The 21,190-nt window shown below is 46.7% G+C and overlaps 1 pseudogene; it reads left to right on the forward strand.

Annotated features, from left to right (window-relative positions):
• Positions 1-2,208: 2,208 nt before the first annotated feature.
• On the forward strand, positions 2,209-17,591 carry LOC143390224 (ruvB-like 1; annotated as a pseudogene).
• Positions 17,592-21,190: the final 3,599 nt, after the last annotated feature.

The following is a 21,190-nucleotide window of genomic DNA, read 5'->3' on the forward strand; positions in this document are numbered from 1 at the left end:
CCTTCTGTAACCCCAATACTAACCTCTTTTTTATATTAGTTGTTCAAAACATTACAAAGCTCTTGACATATCATATTTTATACATTTGATTCAAGTGGGTTATGAACTCCATTTTTACCACGTATATAGATTGCAGAATCACATCGGTTACACATCCATGTTTATACATACTGCCATACTAGTTTCTGTTGTATTCTGCTGCCTTTCCTATCCCCTACTATCCCCCCATCCCCTTACCTCTCCTCTCATCTTCTCTCTCTACTCCATCCACTGTAATTCTCATCTCTCTCTTTTTCCCCTTTCCCTTCACTTCCTTTTATATGTAATTTTGTATAACAATGAGGGTCTCTTTCTATTTCCATGTAATTTCCCTTCTCTCTCCCATTCCCTCCCACCTCTCATCCCTGTTTAATGGTAATCTTCTTCTCATTCTCTTCCTCCCTGCTCTGTTTTGAGTTGCCCTCCTTATATCAAAGAAGACATTTGGCATTTGTTTTTTAGGAATTGGCTAGCTTCACTTAGCATAATCTGCTCTGATGCCATCCATTTCCCTGCAAATGCCATGATTTTGTTATTTTTTAGCGCTGAGTAATACTCCATTGAGTGTAAATGCCACATTTTTTTAAATCCATTCATCTATTGAAGGGCATCTAGGTTGGTTCCACAATCTAGATATTGTGCTGCTATGAACATTGATGTAGCTGTATCACTATAGTACGCTCTTTTTAGGCCTTTGGGGAATAGTCCAAGAAGGGGAAATAGCTGGGTCAAAGGGTGGTTCCAGTCCCAGCATTCCAAGGAATCTCCATACTGCTTTCCAAATTGGCCACACCAATTTACATTCCCACCAGCAATGTACAAGTGTACCCTTTTCCCCACATCCTCGCCAACACTTGTTGTTTTTTGACTTCGTAAAGGCTGCCATTCTTACTGGAGTGAGATGGTATCTTATGGTGATTTTAATTTGCATTTCTGTGATTGCTAGAGATGGTGAGTACTTTTTCGTGTATTTGTTGATTAATTGTATATCCTCCTCTGAGAAGTGTCTGTTCAGGTCCTTGGCCCATTTGTTGATTGGGTTATTTGTTTTTTTATTGTTTAATATTTTGAGTTGCTTGTATACTCTGGATATTAGAGCTCTATCTGAAGTGTGAGGAGTAAAAATTTGTTCCCAGGATGTAGGCTCCCTATTTACCACTCTTATTGTTTCTCTTGCTGAGAAAAAACTTTTTAGTGTGAGTTTATCCCATTTGTTGATTCTTGTTTTTAACTCTTCTGCTATAGGTGTCCTATTAAGGAATTTGGAGCCCGACCACGCATGATTCATGATATAGATTAGTGCCAACATTTTCTTCTATCAGATGTAGAGTCTCTGGTTTGATATCAAGCTCCTTGATCCATTTTGAGTTAACTTTTGTACATGTCGAGAGAAACGAATTCAGTTTCATTTTGTTGCATATGTATTTCCAGTTTTCCCAGCACCATTTGTTGAAGATGCTATACTTTCCCTATTGCATGCTTTAGCACCTTTGTCAAATATAAGGTAGTTGTAATTTTTTGGATTGGTCTCTGTGTCCTCTATTCTGTTCCCTTGGTCCACCCACCTGTTTTGGTACCAGGACCATGGCCACTGAATTTAGTAATGACAACTGGGGGTTTGCAATCCACCCCCTCTAAGCTGCTGGACCCTAGAGTCATAGCCTGTGGTCTCCCTGGAGGTTGAACAGCTACAGAAACCTGCAATTTATATGAGCTTGTGACTGTGGCCTCGGAGCCTCCTATTAACAGAAAGAGCCAAAGAAAAGCCTCTATTTTCTTGTCTATGTCTCTTTTTTGGAGGTGGGGTGTGCCAGGATTAAACTTGGGGAGCCTTTGACTCTTGAGCCTCTCCCCAGTCCTATTTTGTATTTTATTTAGAGATAGGGTCTCTCTGAGTTGCTCAGGGACTCACTTTGGCTGAGCCTGGTTTTGAACTGACATCCTCCTGCCTCAGCCTCTGGAGTCCCTGGGATCACAGGTGTGGGCCACTGTGCCCAGCAGACTTTTCTCTCTCACCTTCTCTCTCACCATCCAGAACAGTGCATGGAGGGTGCTGGCACCCAGGGTTTGTTGGATTAGTCTGTGAATCGTTTGGACCAGGGACTGCATTTTTTCCCCACTGAAACACAGTAATAGTGACCATTTGTAACCTCTGTGCTGCAGGCATGTGATGTCATAGAAGGGATAATCAAAACAAGAAGATGGCAGAAAGAGCCATTCTGTGGGCGGGAACCCTGGGAACTGGAAAAGTCCTTGTGTTCTCTTTGATTTCTGCTGTTCAAGAGGACGATCCTCACTTTGAAGCCAAATGGAATTCACATCTTAACTAGTCTTTTTTTTAACGACATAAGTCACATGTGTGTTTAAGAAAGGAATATGATCTCAAACTTTTACTTCTAGAATGAAAATCATCCTGGCCAGAGGGGAAGAAAAGTCCTCTGAGAGGTCTGGTCACTGGGATCGTCTTTGAACTCTTTCAAGTCTCCTTTTCTTGGAAAATCCATCTCTTTTTTTTTTCTTTTCTTTTTTTTTTTAACCAGTGATTGAACTTGGAGGCACTCAGCCACTGAGCCACATCCCTTTTTTGTATTTTATTTAGAGCCAAGATCTTGCTAAAGTTGCTGAGGGCCTTGCTAAGTTGCTGAGGCTGGCCTCCAACTCGTGATCCTCCTGCCTTTGCCTCCTGAGAGGTAGGATTATAGGTTTGCACCACCATGCCCAGCTGAAAATCCATTTCTATTGGTCCAGGGCCTCATAAAAATTTGTGATGGGCTGTGGTTCATTGGTAGAGCACTCATCTCACACATGCGGGACCCTGAGTTTGATCCCAGCAGCACATAAAAATAAATAAGTGAAATAAAAGTATTGTGTCCAACTACAACTAAAAAATAAATATTAAAAAAAATTAAAACAAAGATATTATGTCCATGAACAATTAAAAAATATTAAAAAAATTCTTCTGTGGCACATTATTGGAGGGGGAAAAATGAGTCAGCCAGTATTTTTTTGAATGCAAACTTTGCCCACCACTATTTTGGCTACGTGCATGATTGACAATAACAGAAACACGCTTTTGATCTTTAAGGGCTTCTAGTGTTTTTCAGGCAGAGAAACAGGAAGTCTCCTGATGGCATAAAATGGCTCAGTTGAGTGCTGAGCTTCAAACTGCTGACTGATTTTGAATGCTGGAATTGGGCAGAGGGTTTGATAATTCCCCTTCAGAGTAGGGCTTTCCAGGGGACAAAAGAGGACATATGGTGGAGCTTGTTGGGTTCTGCAAGGGGATCAACCAGATCCTCAGGCTTCCCAGTGCTCCTGGTCTGGACATGGCTTGTTCTCTTGAAGGGCCTCTTGGATAGGAGAGTAGGAGCCTGCGCTCTTGTATGTAAAGAAGAGGGCTCTCACCAGGTGTGGTGGCCCCTGCCTGGCATCTCAGTGTCTCTGGAGGCTGAGACAGGAGGATCACATGTTGGAGGCCAGCCTCAGCAGTTTCACCAAGCTCTAAGTGACTTAATGTCACCCTGTTAAAAAATAAACAACATAAAGTTCTGGGCTACATCTTGGTGGGTATTGATTGATCAGCTGGAAGGCCTGGGGAAGGCCACTTGACCTTTCAGAAGCAGAAACACAATCAGCTGTGAAAAAAACTTGAATTCTAAGTTTGAAGTTGTACATATGGAGTTGCCAGGGTGTGTTGTGTGGTGACTGATGGTGGATGAAGAAGTCCTATGTCTGGGGGAAGTTTTTTGAGGCTGGAATGCCATACAGTGTGCACTTACAAGAACATTAGCTTGTCCAAGTCGTCTTCCATTTTTTTTGGGGGGGGGAGTTACCAAGAATTGAACCCCAAAAATTGAACCCAGAAGCTGTCAACCCCTGAGTCCCATCTTCAGTCCTTTTTGCATTTTATTTAGAGACAGAGTCTCACTTAGTTTCTTAGGGCTTCACTTTTGCTGAGGCTGGCCTCCAACTCGCGATTCTCTTGCCTCAGTCACCCGAGCTCCTGGGATGACAGGCCTGTGCCACAGCACCAGCATGATAGCTGTTTCCTTCAGTGCTGTTTTAATTAGTGTTATTTAGTACTTTGTGTCTTCCAGTGTTGCTCTTAAGAAGTCTGATTTTCAGGGTTGGGACCTTTCTTTCTGGATGTTTTGGAGGTATTTTGGGATAGGACGCTCTCCCCTGATTTTCCTTTCTTGATGTCCACAGGGCTTTCTGAGTCTCACTGTTTGGTGTCATTGGTGTGGACAGTCACCAGCTGTGAACCCCTTAGCTGTGGGCTGTTCCTATTCTCTGTGTGGTCTTTCTGGAAGTCCAGCTAGGTGAGATTAGCTCTGAAGTGATTTTTAACCTGGGTCAGTTTTGCCCCCAAGGAGATATTTGGCAGTATCTGGAGAGTTGTCTCTTTTAGTTTTCAAAATGTGATGGTGGGACTCCTGGCATCTAGTGTTAGAGGTCAGTGATGCTGCCAAGCAACCTTCACTGCAAGGCTGTGCCCCCAAAACAGAGGCAAGACTGAGAAACCCTTTTTTTGGGTGAGGGCTACTAAGGATCAAACCCAGGGGCACTAAACACCTGAGCCTCATCCCCAGCCCTTTTTGTATTTTATTTAGAGACAGGGTTTTGCTGAGTTGCTCAGGGCCTTTCTAAGTTGCTGAGGCTGGCCTCCAACTAGCCATACTCACACCTCAGCCTCCCAAGCTGCTGGGATGACAGGTGTGCACCCCCACACCCAGCTCTCAGTTTCTTAATCGATAAAATACAAGTTAGCAGGCTGGGATTGTGGCTCAGTGTTAGAGGGCTTGCAGAGCATGGGCAGGACCCAGGTTTGATCCTCAGCACCACTTAAAGTTAAAGGCATTGTGTTGTGTCCATCTACACCTAAATCAGTTATATCAGTTCAGTCACCTATATCAGTTCAATATTTATTGTTAAGGAGAGGGGTGCTTAACTTTATAATGGCTTGATTTTTGAGAATTTTTTAAGATTTAAGTTCTTTCCCTAATTTAGGGCTGGAACAAAATTAAACTTGTTTCAAAGAAAAAAATTAAAAATAAATATGAATAATGCAACCCTGTTCAAAAGTAAACAACATAAAGTTCTGGGATGTGTCTTGGTGGGTAGTGATTGATCAGCTGGGAGGCCTGATTATATTAAAATATTAAAAAAAATACAAGTTAGACTATCAAGATGACAGGCTATGAAAAGATCAGTGAGATATAAAGAGCTCCTTAGGAAAGGGTTTGTATATTTGCATTTCTTCCATTAGTTTCTTTTTTATAATATAGTTTTTTAGTTGTAATTTGACAGAATACCTTTGTTTTATTTATTTATTATTATGTGGCATGGAGGAAGAAACCCAGGGCCCTGCACATGCTAGGCGAGTGCTCCACCACTGAGCCCCCATCCCCAGCCCAGCCCCTTCCATGAGTGTCTAATTGGAGAAAACTGGACAGAAAAGGAGCCATTCTTAACCAAGTATTGTTTCTATTTGAATGGAAGGGTAATGGTCACCCCTTCAGTATTAGGTGGAAGGAGTCAGGGATTCTGTTCAGTGGCTAGTGGTCACTGTCTTTGACACTGGAAACTGAGAATGGGGAGTTGGGGGTTGTGAAAGAACAGGGAAGAGTCAGGCACAGTGGCTCACACCTGTAAACCCAGCAACATGGGAGGCTGAGGTAGGATGATCTCAAGGTGGAGGCCAGCCTCAGGAGCTCAGTGAGACCCTGTCTCTAAATAAAAAAAAAAAAGCTGGGCCTGAGGCTCAGTGGTGGAACAGGTGCCTGGCACATACCAGGCTCTGGGTTCCATTCCCAGAAACATCAAAATAATACAGATGAGCACTGTCGCCCGTGGCCTCCCCTGGGCCTCATGGTGTTGGAATCACATCCCTCTGTGTTCTATTCTAGACATTTTCCCTTTGCTATTAGAACACATGCTTTGGGCTTACCAACTCAGGTGCCTAAGCATTCGGGCAGCGAGGTAAGCAAAGTGACTTGCTCAAGCCCAAGGTTGTGGTGCCCTTTCACTAAAAGAGGGCCACTGTGTTCAGACCTGGTTTCTCAAAAAAACAAAAACAAAAACAAAAAAAAAACAAATAGCTGGATTTTAACAGGAAATTTCCTAGGGTTCAAAAAATGGCAAGAGCCATGCACAGTGGAACATGCCTTTAATCCCAGTGGCTGGTTTGGGTTGCTGAGGCAGGAGGATAGCGAGTTTGAGGCCAGGCTCAGCAGAAGCGAGGCCCTCAGAAACTCAGGGAGACTCTGTCTCTAAAAAAATACACAATAGGGCTGGGGATGGGGCTCAGGGTTTGAGGGCTTCTGTGTTCAATCCCCCTCCACAAAAGCCAAGTTTAAAGGCACATCTAAGACTACGGAGTCCCAATCAAACCATCCTGTGGGCAGCTTGTTGGCTCCTTGTAATCTAAACAGTATTTTAGTTCGCCAGATGAGGCTGTCCAGCATTAGCACTATTGTGTGCTCAAGACCACCCTAGAAAACATGGAGAAGATCAGAACTAGAACCAACCTCTGCCCCATGGGCTAGTGGATTCGCTGATCATTCCCCATATCGGCTGCTCAGAGCTGAAACCAAAAGGGCATTAAAAAGAGGAGCCTTCCCTGGGCCATCTTTGAAGCAGTAGCTTCAATTGGCCTTGTTCCAGCAGCTTGGGAGGCTGAGACAGGAGGATCTAATGTTGGAGGCCAGCCTCAGCAACTTAGTGAGGCCCTCAGCATCTCAGGAGGCTCTGCTTGACCTACACACATGGGGTCTGACCTCATTCTTATTTCAGAGATGAGGGAGGATGAAATGGCACTCAGAGGCCATGGCATTTCCCAGTCCTGAACCCACTTGAGAGCATTTGCTTTCCAAAACTTGGTATTTGATGAGATGTCTGTTTCACCAGGTTCTCTTTAGCATCTGCCAACCAAAGTTATGTTACTGAGCATCAATTTATAGTTGACCACAGGGCACCGTCAGGGGGAGCTTGTGCAGACCAAGCCACCGCTTACAGATTTGGCCTTACGCATTATCCACTATTTTCTGGCCTTTTAACATAAAATAAAGGTCATGTAATAAATCCTTCCTGATTTGTTAGTGTTGTTTATTTATTTATTTATTTTGGTCCCAGGGATTGAACCAAGGGGCACTTAACACCTGAGCCCCATTCCCCAAACTTTTATATTTTATTTAGAGACAGGGTATCACTGAGTTGCCCAGGGTCTTGATAAGTGGCTGAGACTGGCCTCCACCTTGCCATCCTTCTGCCTCAGCCTTCTGAGTCTCAGGGATCACAAGTGTGCAATACCACGTTCAGCCTCTTGAATAAATATTTTCATAGATGGGTTTTAAATATGTTTTCAAGACTGTAAAATGAAAACCTTTCCTTTCTTGCCTCTGTAGACAGTCCTTTCTCTGGTGATTGCTCAGGAGCTGGGTAGTAAGGTGCCTTTCTTCTTCTTGGTGGGGAGCAAAGTTTACTCCATGGAGAACAAGAAGACAGAGGTGCTGATGGAGAACTTCCGCAGGGCTATTAGTGAGTATCACGTCAGTGATACTCTGGTGCTTTGAATCCTTTCATCTTAAAAATGCTCATGTTCTTTGGTGCTGTTGACAAGACAGGCAAGAGTAGCTAGCCATCCAAGCAGCTTAGGAGGATGAGGTAAAAGGAACACAATTTGGAGGCCAGCCTCAGCAACTTATTGAGGCCCTGAGCAACTCAGCAAGACTCTGCCTCTAAATAAAATATAAAAAGGGCTGGGGACAGGGCTCAATGGTCGAAGGCCCCTGGATTCCATCCCTGGTACCCAAATAAATAATAAATAAATAAAAAGACTAAGAAGTCTACTTGGGGAACTTTTGATATAATGCTGAAGGAAAGAAAATGCAGTAGGAGGGTGCAGCATTTGGAAGTGCGGAGACATCATGGGATCCTGTTTTACCCCCCACAGCCACCTGGTACCCCCATGGATGGCACTCTATCTTCCTGCAGTGCCTCTTTGTGGGACTGGCTCTGCCTTTGATCTTCCCCAGCAGGTCCCTGTAACCACTCAACTATGGTGCGCTCTCTCTCTCTCTCTCTCTCTCTCTCTCTCTCTCTCTCTCTCTCTCTCTGTCTCTCTCTCTATCTCCCTTTTGAGACCATGGCTGCTGAGCCACCCCTAGCCCCTGTGTGACACTAATGCTGAACTGAAGAGTTCTAATTCTGAACTTGTGTCTAGAAGCTAAGCTTTGTGTCACATTGAACTTAGGCTTTTTATTTTTATTTTTTTGTACCAGGGATTGAACCCAGGGGCACTTCACCCCTGAGCCCTGTCCCCAGCCCTTTTTATATTTAATTTAGAGACAGCTTCTCACCAAGTTTCTGAGGCTGGCCTCCAACTCTCAATCCTCCTGCCTTAGCCTCCTGAGTTGCTGGGATTATACATGTATACAACTGGGTTTTACTTTTAAAATTTTTCTCTCTATTGTTTTTTTCTTCACATCTTCTTTTCTTTTCCCTTTTCATGTCCTATTTTTCAGGATCTCAGTATGTTTCCCAGGCAATCCTGGAACTCCTGGGTTCAAACCATCCTCTTGCCTCAGTATGCTGAGTAACTATGGCTACAGATGTGTGCTACGGTGCCTGGATTATTTTTTTCTTATTTAAACATGTGCCAGTGATTTTATTCAACTCATAAGTTAAACATATGCACCGTATTCCAACAGCTCAGAAGGCTGAGGCAGCAGGATAGCAAGTTGGAGGTCAGCCTCAGAAACTTAGCCAGACCCTGAGCAACTAAGTGAGATCTTGTCTCTAAATAAAATATGAAAGGGGCTGGGGATGGTGCTCAAGGGTTGAAGGCCCCTGAATTCCATTCCTGGTAAAAAAAGGAACCAAGAAAAATATGTGACCAGTAAGATATTACTACCTTTCAAATACCTGAATATTAATATTTTAAGAACTTAAATTTAAAAAACGCCATTTTTCTGGGATGGGTCAGGGGCTCAGTTGTAGAGCACCCACCTAACATGTGTGAGGCCCTGGGTTGCATCCTCAGCACCATATAAAAATAATTAAAAAAATAAAGAAATTATGTCCATCTACAACTTAAAAAAAAAATTTAAACCCCCATTTTTGTGAAACAAAAACCTGATAAAACTGGTCTTCTCACAGTTGCTTGTATTTCAATGGCTCAGTGGAAACTGAATTTTGCTTTAAAGTTTGAAAAAGTAGAGGTCACCAGGCACATTTGATGGGAGTGGCCCCTGGAGTGGGGTGGTGGGGGTCACAGCAGGGCTTTTGGTGGCAGCAGGTGAGGAGAAATTTCTAGATCCTGCCACAGAATAAAAGGGGAAGCTGTGGTCTCCCCTCAGACAGAAGCCTGCTTTTCCCACATCTTTAAATTCCTGCAAAGCTGCAGAGAGAGGGAGAGAGGGTCATCTGTCCCCATCTGTGCAACTTCCTTGATGTGATAAAGTCCATGTCAGGGACTTAGAAACCTGAGACAGCAGATGAAACCCGTATCCTTTGTGCTGTCTTGGCCAGAGACAGCGCCCACAGCCTCTCTCTTGGCCAAAAGCTGGGCCCATGGTCCACTGGGCCTTCCCCAGTCTACTTGTCACCACCAAGAAACTGCTAGACAAATATGAATGGCTGAGAAATGGGGATGCCTCTTTTCCTCTCCTGGAGGAATTTCATATCACTGTCCCCTCACAGTGAGTATGGGCAGGCATTCCATTTGGAGGAATTTCCTCTTTGCAAAATAGAAATGGTTCTATTAAAAAAAAAAATCAAAGGAGGCTTAAATGCCCAGAATTTTCCAAGCTTGATAGAGTTTTCTGTTACCTTCATGTTGTCTGGAAAATTTCTTTTTTTTTTGTACCAGGGATTGAACCCAGGGGCCCTCGACCCCTGAGCACCACCCAGCCTTATTTTGCATTGATTTAGAGACAGAGTCTCCCTGAGTTGCTCAGGGCCTCAGTGTTGTGGAGGCTGGCCTCTAACCCATGATCCTCCAGCCTCAGCCTCTGCAGCTACTTGGACTCGAGGTGTGCACAGCTGCTTTGGGATTTGTTTGGGAAGTTTGTTTTGGGGTTCAGGAGCTGTGAATTTGGTTCATCAAACACAGAATGTGGCTTCCCTGTTGGATGTTTTCCACAAGCCCCACTTATAGGCTCTCAGGTGGATCACAGACAGAGGAGATCTGACCCTAGCTTCCAGTCTTGAGTGTCCTTGTCCTGGTTGGGTTTCTGGAGAAGAGAAGGCAAGGAATGGGGTGATAAGATAATGCCCCCCTTGAACTGAGGGAAGTGGCCTGAGTGTCTGATCATGTGGCTGTGTTTCTCTGCCTTTGGGATATTTCCATATAAGCTCACAGGGATCCTGATGGCCACCTGCCAGCAGAAGTCTTTTGTGGCCTCCCCATTTGTCAGGAGAGCAGCGACCCTTTTTTTTTTTTTTTTTTTTTTTTGAGGAGGGGCACCAGGGATTGAACCCGAGGATCCTAACCACAGAGCCATCTCTCAGCCCTGTTTTGAATTTATTTGGAGACAGGGTTTCCCTGAATTGATCAGGGCCTCACTGAGTTGCTGAGGCTGGCCTCCAGCTTACTATCCTCCTGCCTCGGCCTCCTGAGCTGGAATGACAGGCCTGTGTCACCGCTCCCAGAAGAGTTGCTCTCCACCCATGATGGTGTCACTAGGTTGTACTGTAAGGTGACTTGTCAGTTCTTGTGCTGTGGAAGTTTGAGGTAAGAAGGGTGTTGGTGAGGAGGAGATGTATGTGAACAGAAGAATGGTCCTGCTTCTCACCATGTGCCCATCAGCCATCCCTTCCAGGGCTGTGGATAAAGGAGGCCAAGGAGGTCTACGAGAGGAAGGTGATGAAGCTGACGTCATGTGAGACCGAGAACCCCATGCGCGGCTATGGCAAGACCATCAGCCACGTAATCATAGTGCTCAAGACAGCCAAGGGCACCAAGCAGCTCAAGGGAAGTCTGTCCTGAGCCCTGTTCTCAGCACTGTGGCACAGGCAGGTGGTGTGACCTCTGAGTCCCCCTTTACTTGGCCTCTGCACTATTGATGCTATATGGGATACTCAGGATAACACCGTGTAGTATAAAGGGACACCTCGTAAGGGCTAGGACATAGGTCCCTTCATGAGGTAGGTCTTTCTTTTTTCATTGCTTCTGTGAGTTGTGTGGTTAAGTCAAGAAATTGCTAATGCCATCTCATCCGCCAAATGACAGCCATTGGCCAGCCAGGCACAGTAGAGCATGCCTGTCATCCCAGCCACTCAGGAGGCTGAGGCAGGAGGATCACATGGTGGAGCCCAGCCTCATCAACTTAGTCAAGGCCCTGAGCAGCTCAGTGAGAGCCTGTCTCTAAATAAAATACAAAATGGGGCTGGGGATGTGGCTCAGGTATAAGTCACCCCTGGGTTCAAATCCCCAAACTGCCCCCTCACCTCCCCAAAACGTCAAAGTGGACATAATTTTGTTTTCTTTATTCTTTCTTTTTCATAATGTTTTTACTCATCCACTGTGTTATGATTGACTCACATTAGCCCTGTACCTGTCCCCTGCTGCATGGCCAGGTCTCTTGCTGTGGGCTTAGGGAGGTATTTTACCTGTGGCTCAGCACAGCTGTGTGCCCGTGTGCACAGGTGCCAAGAATCTCATTTCCCCTGTTTTCCAGATCAAGTCTTCAGGCTCAGAAAGAGGCTCCACAGTCATCCTGTGCCCATTGCTGGCTGAGGGCCAGGGTGACTGCAAGTCCTCTGGTGCTGGGTAACACCTATGCATCCTCTGAGCTCTCTGGGGCTCAGTTTCTCATCTCTAGACCACTATCCATCCACCATAGAATCTCTCCATCTTTCCCTCTTTTATAACTTGGTGATTCTTTGATTCTCTGAGGTAGTTTCTTGGTCACAGCTTTATGGAGATCATGAAAATGTCACTTCTATCAAGGGCTATTTTTCTGTTTCCTAATGGGGCCTTCATCTCAGCAGCTTGGCTCCACAACCTGTCTTTATCTCTTTAATCCCTCATCACATCCTGTCCATCCTGGATTAATGAGGTTCTGAGAAGGTGGCCCCTTCTCAAGAATAACACCTTGAGAAAGTTCTTCTGGAAAATTAACCGAATAAAAGTGCCTGAGATGAAAAGAAAAATTGACCTCTTCCCTGTAGGAGAGAGGACACAGAAACACAGTGGAAATTTGAGCCATCCATCACTCTGCTTTGACCAGCTTCTCAAAGAAATGAGCCTAACAGAGAAAAGGAAAATTGTCTTTCAAAACAAAGGTGGTTCCCACCTCTGATCCCAGCAGCTTGGGAGGCTGAGGCAGGAGGATTGAGAGTTCAAAGCCAGCCTCAGCCAAAGCGAGGCCCTAAGCAACTCAGGGATACCCTGACTCTGAATAAAATGCCAAAAAGTGCTGGGGATGGGGCTTGGTGGTTGAGGGCCCCTGAGCCCAATCCCTGGTACCCCCAGTTCCCCCAAAACCCATGTCCTTCTGGGCTGTTTTTCCACATGGATGACATACTGGGACAGAAGGACCTCAGGTGTGTTGTGTGGAGTTGTGAAGTGTCTGAGTTTGAAGGAGGCTTATGAAGTTTTTTGCCTAGGGACTCCCCAACCTTGCTCCTGTTTCCACAGTGCCCCAAAGAGGCCAAAGAGGCCAGGTCCTGGTGAGCTCCTGGCAGCTCTGTTGGTGCAGTTGTGAACATGATCCACCCATTTTAAGTTTGTGTATTGCACAGGATTTTGAGGCATGACATTGTTTACACTCCCCATCTTAATTTTAGAATATTGTCACGACCTTCCAAGGGACCTCATTCCTATGAATGGCCACCTGATGTCTCTCCCCTTGACCTTTGGCCACCACATACTGACTTTGTTTCTGAATTAGCCTTTTGGGGGCCACCTTCTTCCGAGAGAGCCCTACAGGGGGTGTTAGTCTGTGTCATGTCCCCCGCACCCCCCCTTTGACTCTGGACTCTGTCTGGGAAAGAGCTCAGGTGTGTTTCCACAGGGTGATCCTCTGTAGCAGCTGCTCTGGAAGCTCAGCCTCAGTACCTGTCTGCCAGCCTGGTCCTGCAGAGGCTGCTGTCCTTGCCCAGTGCACACCGCTGGGGAAGAGCAAGACTCCGTAGAGCACCATCACCCTGAGATGTGTGTGCACAGCCCCGGGGGCCAGAGGGTGCTAGGATTTGCTTTTTTATTGTCCTGGGGATCATACCCAGGGCCCTGGTCATAGTGAACTAGCACTCTGGCACTGAGCTGTGCCCCAGCCCCAGGGCCTAGCTATGTGGTCTAGAATGGCCTCCACCTTGGTGATCCTCTTTCCTCACCTTCCTGACCCAGACAGTTTGGGGGAATTCCAACTTATGTTTCCCCTTCTGAGCTGGACTTCTCTGTGGGTACTTCTGGGTACTGTCACATAGAGGAGGAGACTGAGGCCTAGAGAGCCGGGAACATGGGCCACATCAAATGCAGCCTCAGGTGGCTAAGCAGGAAGCTCTGGTGTCCGTAACCCAAGGACTGGAGCTGTAGTGGTGATCCTGGAAGGTGCCATGGAGCGTGGCCAAGGACATATATCCCCTCTAAGGGCACCTGGGTCCCTGTGAGAATGTTCCTTCCACTTTGCAACCCCTGAAGGCAAGGCAAGGAAGAGTAATGGTGACTTTCTCTTGTCCCCTGCAGGTAGACATGGTCACCCTCAGGTTCACCTCCTGGTGTGCTAAGCCCCCAGTCCAGGCTCTTGTGCCCTGCCAAATACCCTCATACCCACCCACTCCTAGGGTCACTGGCTACTTCAACTGTCGGTCTGTCTCTCTGTATCTCTCTCGTGTTTAGTCCTGTGAACTGAACCTGTAGTGCTTAAGCAGGGAGCCAGAAGCCTGCCCTTTTTAATTTGATTTGTATTGTTTTGAGAGGGAGTCTCCCATTGCTAAGTTGCTGAGGCTGGCCTCCAACTTGGCGATCCTCCTGCCTCAGCCTCCGAGTCCCTGGAATGACAGGTGTGCACTTCTGTGCCTGGCCTCTCAGGTCTCTTCGGGAAAGGTGCCTTCCCTCGGGGTCAGGAGAAACTGGAACATGCATCAGGGTTGTCTGAGTCCCCCTTTGTCTGGTTTGGTTTGGTTTTAGCTGAACTCCAGCATTTTTTAAAGTCTGTAGAAGGAGCGGGTGGAGGCCAGTGACGTCATCTACATGGAGGCCAACATCGGGGCTGTGAAGGTATGCTCCCCGGGGACAGTGTTACACATGAGGGTCTGCCAGGGTGACAACTGGGTAACTAGGGCATCACTTTGCTCATTGGTGGTGGGTGGGGGAAGGTCAGCAGCTGTCCCTTTACCTAAGTCACCTTGGCTTTTCTGTCTTCCTCTCCTCATGACTTAAGCAGGCAGAGTGTGCAAGACGCAAACCCTGTTGGGGACAGGGACCAGACAGCCTTTGTCCCTTCCCGCTGCACCAGGCAGCATCTTCCATTTTCCTTTATCTCCCTGGTGTCCCTCCCAGAGTCCTAAACCTTGGGACTGCACCAGGTGGCTCGTCCTCTATCTGCTGCTGTGTCCCATGGTGGCAGCCCCTCCCTGGTGCATGGATGAGCCTAAGGCCTCGTGTCACCCATAAATAACCACCTAGAAAAGCCCGGGACCCCGGCTCCAGTGAGTCCCCTGGATGCTCCTTTATCAGGAGTGAAATGAAAGGGGAGAGAATCTTCCAGAAAGTCTCAGGTGTGGCCCCGGGCGGGTCTGGGAGCCAAAGTGGGGCCCCTGGCTGCGGGGCACATGCGGAGGTTGCCATTGGGGGCCCTCGGTGGGCAGTGGTGAGCTCTGTGTGGTCCCGGTGCCCCATGGCTCTGCTGGCAAAGGCAGAGGCCACGGAATTCGCTCTGAATGCCGATGAGGCCATGCCCTGCCCAAGGGTGACATGCACAAGAAGAAGGAGGTCATCCAGAATGGGATATTGCATGACCTGGATGTGGCCAACACCAGACCCCACGGACAGGCTCTCCTGGGCCAGCACATGCCCAAGGCCCTGGGAACCAGTTGTCAGGGCTGTTCTGTCCTCCTGGAAGCCCTCTGAGAGGCTCAGCAATGAGCACGATATGAGCTTCGGCCCCTTTGTCCCAATGTCCAGATGCTGTCACAGCTGATCTCTGGGCGTTGTCTGCCCCTGGCCGCCTGCCAGCCTGCTGGGGGCTGCTCTCCACCCCAGACTGGGGGTTCCTGGTGGGAGCCTTCACAGGGCTTCAGACAGCCTCACGGAGGCTCTGGCCTCTACAGAGTAAGAGCTCCAAATCCTCCAGCTCCCAGCTGGACAGAGAGCCAGGTTTGCTCTTAATCCTGAAGGGGCCTCCTCCTCCCCACCAGGAACAGGCTTTCTGCTGGGAATCTGGTTTTGCTTTTAGTCCCTTGGAGCTTTTCCCAGGAGAAGCCAGAGACTCTTGAGATTGGAGTTTCTTCCTTCTTGGCTGGAGGTTTTTGTTTTGTTTTGTACTGAAGCTTAAACACCAGGGGTGCTTACCCATGGAGCCCCATCCACAGCCCTTTTTATATTTTATTTAGAGACAGGGTCTTGCTGAGTTGCTCAGACCTGACTAAGTTTCTTAGGCTGGCCTCCAAATTGTGGTCCTCCTATTTCAGCCTCCCAAATTGCCAGAATTTTTAAAGACACGTTCCACCGCGCATGACTCTGCTTGATTTTTGCAGGTCAGGGGAAACCTCAAAGGGATCCCTCTGAGTTCAGAAGCCCCTCATCCTTCCCAGGGGAGTGTGCTGGGCCTTTCCACCTCAGGCCTCCAAGTTGAGTGACATCAGGGACCCACAGGAGGAAGGAGGATGAGCTTTGGTAGCTGCCTTAGAAAGTCCTCTCTGCTACAGGGGGACAAAATGTCCTGTCCATGATGGGCCAGTTGATGAAGCCGAAGAAGACAGAGATCACAGGTAGGACAGGTGGCAAAGCCAAAGCCTGGAGCCAAGTTGAAGCCCTCCTCTGACAAGCTCCTGGCTCTGAGCGCCTCCCACTGCATGGCTCTGGGTCTTCACTCCCTTTTGAAGCTGTGGCCACACTGTGTGTTCTGGCCCCACTGAGGTCAGCATCTGCTTCTCTTGAGGTCCTAGAAAGGTGCCAAATTTGACACCAGGCAGTGGGTCTCCCTTGCTCCTTTATGGGCTTATTTATTTATTTATTTATTGATGCAGGTGTTTGAACTCGGGGGCCCTCGACCACTGAGCCCCGTCCCAGCACTTTTATTTTATATTTAGAGACAGGGCCTGGCTGAGTTGCTTAGGCCCTTGCTAGGTTGCTGAGGCTGGCCTCCAACTTGTGATCCTCCAGACTCAGCCTCTCTGGCTGCTGGGATGACAGGCATGTGCCATCGCGCCTGGCTCTTCCCTAATTTTATGCCCTTCTCTGGACCATTACCACTTTACTCCCTGAAAATGTAAGTTCAACATGAATCCACTGTTGCCTTGAGGTGTTGCAGCAGCCTAAGCTCCTCCATGAGTGACCAAGAGCAGATCTGTCTTTGAATTCGGTTTTGACAGCCCTGCATCATGGCTCTAGGCAAGGACAGGTCTCAGATACTGGTTCTTTGGGAACAGCTCCATCCTTATGACAGGGGGCGCTGGTTTGGAAGGTGAGGGCTGAGACCTGAGGTGGGTCTGCTTTTCTGTAAGGGCTGATGTTTCTGGGGCCAAGGCTGGGCCTGCTCTGACACTCCTTGGTCAGGTTTCCTGGGGAGAGGATTCTAAGTGCACTTGATGGAAAGCTCATTAACCTAAGCATTGTCATGCACGGCCCTCAAAAGAGCTCCTTGACTGAGTGCAGCAGAGAATTCACATTTGAAAACACATCTCCCTGGAGCTCCCAAATGAGGTGTCTTGGCATCAGGGTCAGGGCTTGATGGGGCAGCTCCTGGTCATTGTGCCCCACACAGCTCCACAAAAGGCGTTTTGTGGCATTTGGGGGTGATCATGCCTGTTTTATTTTTTTTTAGATGAGGGTACAGGGATTCAACTCACGGGTTCTTGACCCTGAGTCCCATCTCCAGCAATATTCTGTATTTTATTCAGAAACAGGGTCTGAACTGAGTTGCTCATGGTCATACTAAGTTGCTGAGGCTGGCCTTCAATTTGTGATCCTTCTGCCTCAACCTCCCAGGCTGCTGGGGTTATAGGCGTGTGCCACCACAACTGGCATGATTCTTGTTTTCAAATGATGACACCAAACCTGGAATGGGTCCAGTATCCAGCCGTGGGTCAGAGAGCCAGTAGGAGAACCAGGCTGCAGGGTTGGGTCTTGATTGAATTTAGGTGTGGAGAAGAGAGCAGGTGACATTCTCCCCACTGGCTGGGACCCTGTCCAGGGCGAGATCAGCAAGGTGGTGAACAAGTACATCGACCAGGGCGTGGCTGAGAAGGTCCCCAGCATGCTGTTTGTGGACGAGGTGCACATGCTGGACATCAAGGGCTTCACCTCCCTGCACCAAGCTCTGGAATCTTCCATCGCCCCCATCATGATTTTTGCCTCCAATAGAGGCCACTGTGTTATCAGGTAGGTGCTGCCAGCTATCCCTGCTGCCTGGGTCTATCCCCTTCCATGATCTCATAAGTCAGGATGGGACGAAGGGAGTGCATGTTGCCCCTGGGAGGAGACAGCAGGGGGACTGAAGGCCGCAGCTGCCCTGTTCCTGATGGGCAGGGTCTCCACGGGCCTCTGAGGCTCAACATTCCTGTGGGGAGCAAAGGCTTGAGGAGGTGGGGCTGCTCTGGTGACCTGAGTGTCAATTCCCTCACACTGGCTCCCAGAGGCCAGCAGAGCAAGCTTCATCTTCAATGAGGACACTGAATGACATTGCACCTTGTCCCTTGGCATTGGTGGGAACACAGGTTTGTCTCTGAATTGGTTCTTCTTAGTTCCCCATGACCGCAGCATGAATGCTGCCATGTCACTTACACGGGGTGTGATTTTCATTCCTGTGACTGGCCCTTCTGTGGGGTGTCCCTGGTTGTGTTCCTATGTAAACATGGGAAAGTGACGTCCATTTATTTTCCTGCATCCCCCAGTCCCTCCCCTCCCTTCCCTTTGGTGTTTGGAATTGGCTTACTTAAGCAGCACAGTCCTCTCCAGCTCCATCCATTGACCTTCAAATGCCACCATTTCATTCTTCTTTATGGCTGAGTAATATTCCACTGTGTATAGGGACCACAGTTTCTTTATCTGTCCATCTGCTGAGGGGCACCAGGTCTGGTTCTGTAGCTTGGCTACTGTGAGTTGAGCTGCTCTAAACACTGAGGAGAACGCAGGTCTCTCCAGGAACAAAACCAGTAAGAACAGGAAGACATTCCTGAAGACACAGTGGGACCTCTGGCCCCTGCCTGGCCTCAGCCTGCCTTTAAGTATAGCTGCTTCTGGCTGTATAAATTACATGATGCACTTTTTCCTGAGTCCCCTCTCTTCCATTAGCCCATGACTCTAAGAAGAGCACCTCCTAGAGGCTGTAGGGCCTGCTGCCTTAGAGCATTGAGCTCTGCCCTGAGCAACCTAAAATTGGCTCTCTGGTGAGGTCCAGAGAAAGGCAGGGATGGAGAAGTTTGGGCAGGGCAATGACATGGCATGACAAGAAATATCCTGGAGGATACTGCCTTCTGTCTGGAGGATCTACTAGAAGAATAGGTGTTGAAAGGAATTGTGACATCAGGGAACTTGGGGGAGGAACCATGCAAAGCATGCTGAGAAACCTGGCTTCACCTTAGAACTTTTCAGTAAACCTTTCTCTAACTGTGCCTGGAGAGGTGTGTGGCTGTCGGCACTTGGGACAAAGTACCTAGTGGCTCTTCCTTCATCAAGGATAAAATCAGAACCTTAAATGAGACCCTGTCTTTTTTATGACTGGCTTCTTTGAGTTGGCCTAATATTTTCAAGGTTTATTCATATAATAGCATTTCATCAGTATTCCATTCCTTTCTATTGCAGAACAACATTCCATTATATGGAAATGCCATATTTATTAATCTGTATTGTTAGTTGACTGAGTCACTTGTACTTTTTGGCTATTTGAATAACTGCTGTGAACACTCATATACCTTTGTTTCTCTTGGGTGTACACTTAGAGTAGGATTGCTGGGTCATTTAGTAAGTCTGAGACTAACATGGAAGACTCGAGTTACCAGACTGTACTAGAAAGTAGGCACATTCTTTTTTTTTTTTTTAATTAATTTTTATTGTAGGTTGTTCAAAACATTACATAGTTCTTGATATATCATATTTCACACTTTGATTCAAGTGGGATATGCGCTCCCATTTTTACCCCATATACAGATTGCAGAATCACTTCAGTTGCACAACCATTGATTTACATATTGCCATTCTGGTGTCTGTTGTATTCTGCTGCCTTTCCTATCCTCTACTATCCCCCCTCCCCCCTCCCCTCCCCTCTTCTCTCTCTACCCCCTCTACTGTAATTCATTTCTCCCCCTTATATTTTTCCTCCTTTCCCCTCACTTCCTCTTGTATGTAATTTTGTATACCCCTGAGGGTCTCCTTCCATTTACATGCAATTTCCCTTCTCTCTCCCTTTCCCTCCCACCTCTCATCCCTGTTTAATGTTAATCTTCTTCTCATGCTCTTCATCCCTACTCTGTTCTTAGCTACTCTCCTTATATCAAAGAAGACATTTGGCATTTGTTTTTAAGGGATTGGCTAGCTTCACTTAGCATAATCTGCTCTAATGCCATCCATTTCCCTCTAAATTCTATGATTTTGTCATTTCTTAATGCAGAGTAATACTCCATTGTGTATAAATGCCACATTTTTTTTATCCATTCGTCTATTGAAGGGCATCTAGGTTGGTTCCACAGTCTTGCTATTGTGAATTGTGCTGCTATGAACATGGATGTAGCAGTGTCCCTATAGTGTGCTCTTTTTAGGTCTTTAGGGAATAGACCGAGTAGGGGAATAGCTGGATCAAATGGTGGTTCCATTCCGAGCTTTCCAAGAAATCTCCATACTGCTTTCCAAATTGGCCGCACCAATTTGCAGTCCCACCAGCAATGTACAAGAGTACCCTTTTCCCCACATCCTCGCCAGCACTTGTTGCTGTTTGACTTCCTAATGGCTGCCAATCCTACTGGAGTGAGATGGTATCTTAGGGTGGTTTTGATTTGCATTTCTCTGACTGCTAGAGATGGTGAGCATTTTTTCATATACTTGTTGATTGATTGTATGTCCTCCTCTGAGAAATTTCTGTTCAGGTCCTTGGCCCATTTGTTGATTGGGTTATTCGTTATCTCATTGTCTAATTTTTTTAGTTCTTTGTATATTCTGGATATTAGGGCTCTGTCTGAAGTGTGAGGAGTAAAGATTTGTTCCCAGGACGTAGGCTCCCTATTTACCTCTCTTATTGTTTCTTTTGCTGAGAAAAAACTTTTTAGTTTGAGTAAGTCCCATTTGTTGATTCTAGTTATTAACTGTTGTGCTATGGGTGTCCTATTGAGGAATTTGGAGCCCGACCCCACAGTATGTAGATCATAGCCAACTTTTTCTTCTATCAGACGCCATGTCTCTGATTTGATATCAAGTTCCTTGATCCACTTTGAGTTAACTTTTGTGCATGGCGAGAGAAAGGGATTCAGTTTCATTTTGTTGCAAATGGATTTCCAGTTTTCCCAACACCATTTGTTGAAGATGCTATCCTTCTTCCATTGCATGCTTTTAGCCCCTTTATCGAATATAAGATAGTTGTAGTTTTGTGGATTGGTTTCTGTGTCCTCTATTCTGTACCATTGGTCCACCCGCCTGTTTTGGTACCAGTACCATGCTGTTTTTGTTACTATTGCTCTGTAGTATAGTTTGAAGTCTGGTATAGCTATACCGCCTGATTCACACTTCCTGCTTAGCATTGTTTTTGCTATTCTGGGTCTTTTATTTTTTCATATGATTTTCATGATTGCTTTCTCTATTTCTCCAAGAAATGCCGTTGGGATTTTGATTGGCATTGCATTAAACCTATAGAGAACTTTTGGTAATATCACCATTTTGATGATGTTACTTCTACCTATCCATGAACAGGGTATATTTTTTCATCTTCTAAGATCTTCTTCTATTTCTCTCTTTAGGGTTCTGTAGTTTTTATTGTATAAGTCTTTCACCTCTTTT

Source organism: Callospermophilus lateralis, unplaced genomic scaffold (genome assembly GCF_048772815.1).
Source record: "Callospermophilus lateralis isolate mCalLat2 unplaced genomic scaffold, mCalLat2.hap1 Scaffold_52, whole genome shotgun sequence".
NCBI classification, from domain to species: domain Eukaryota; kingdom Metazoa; phylum Chordata; class Mammalia; order Rodentia; family Sciuridae; genus Callospermophilus; species Callospermophilus lateralis.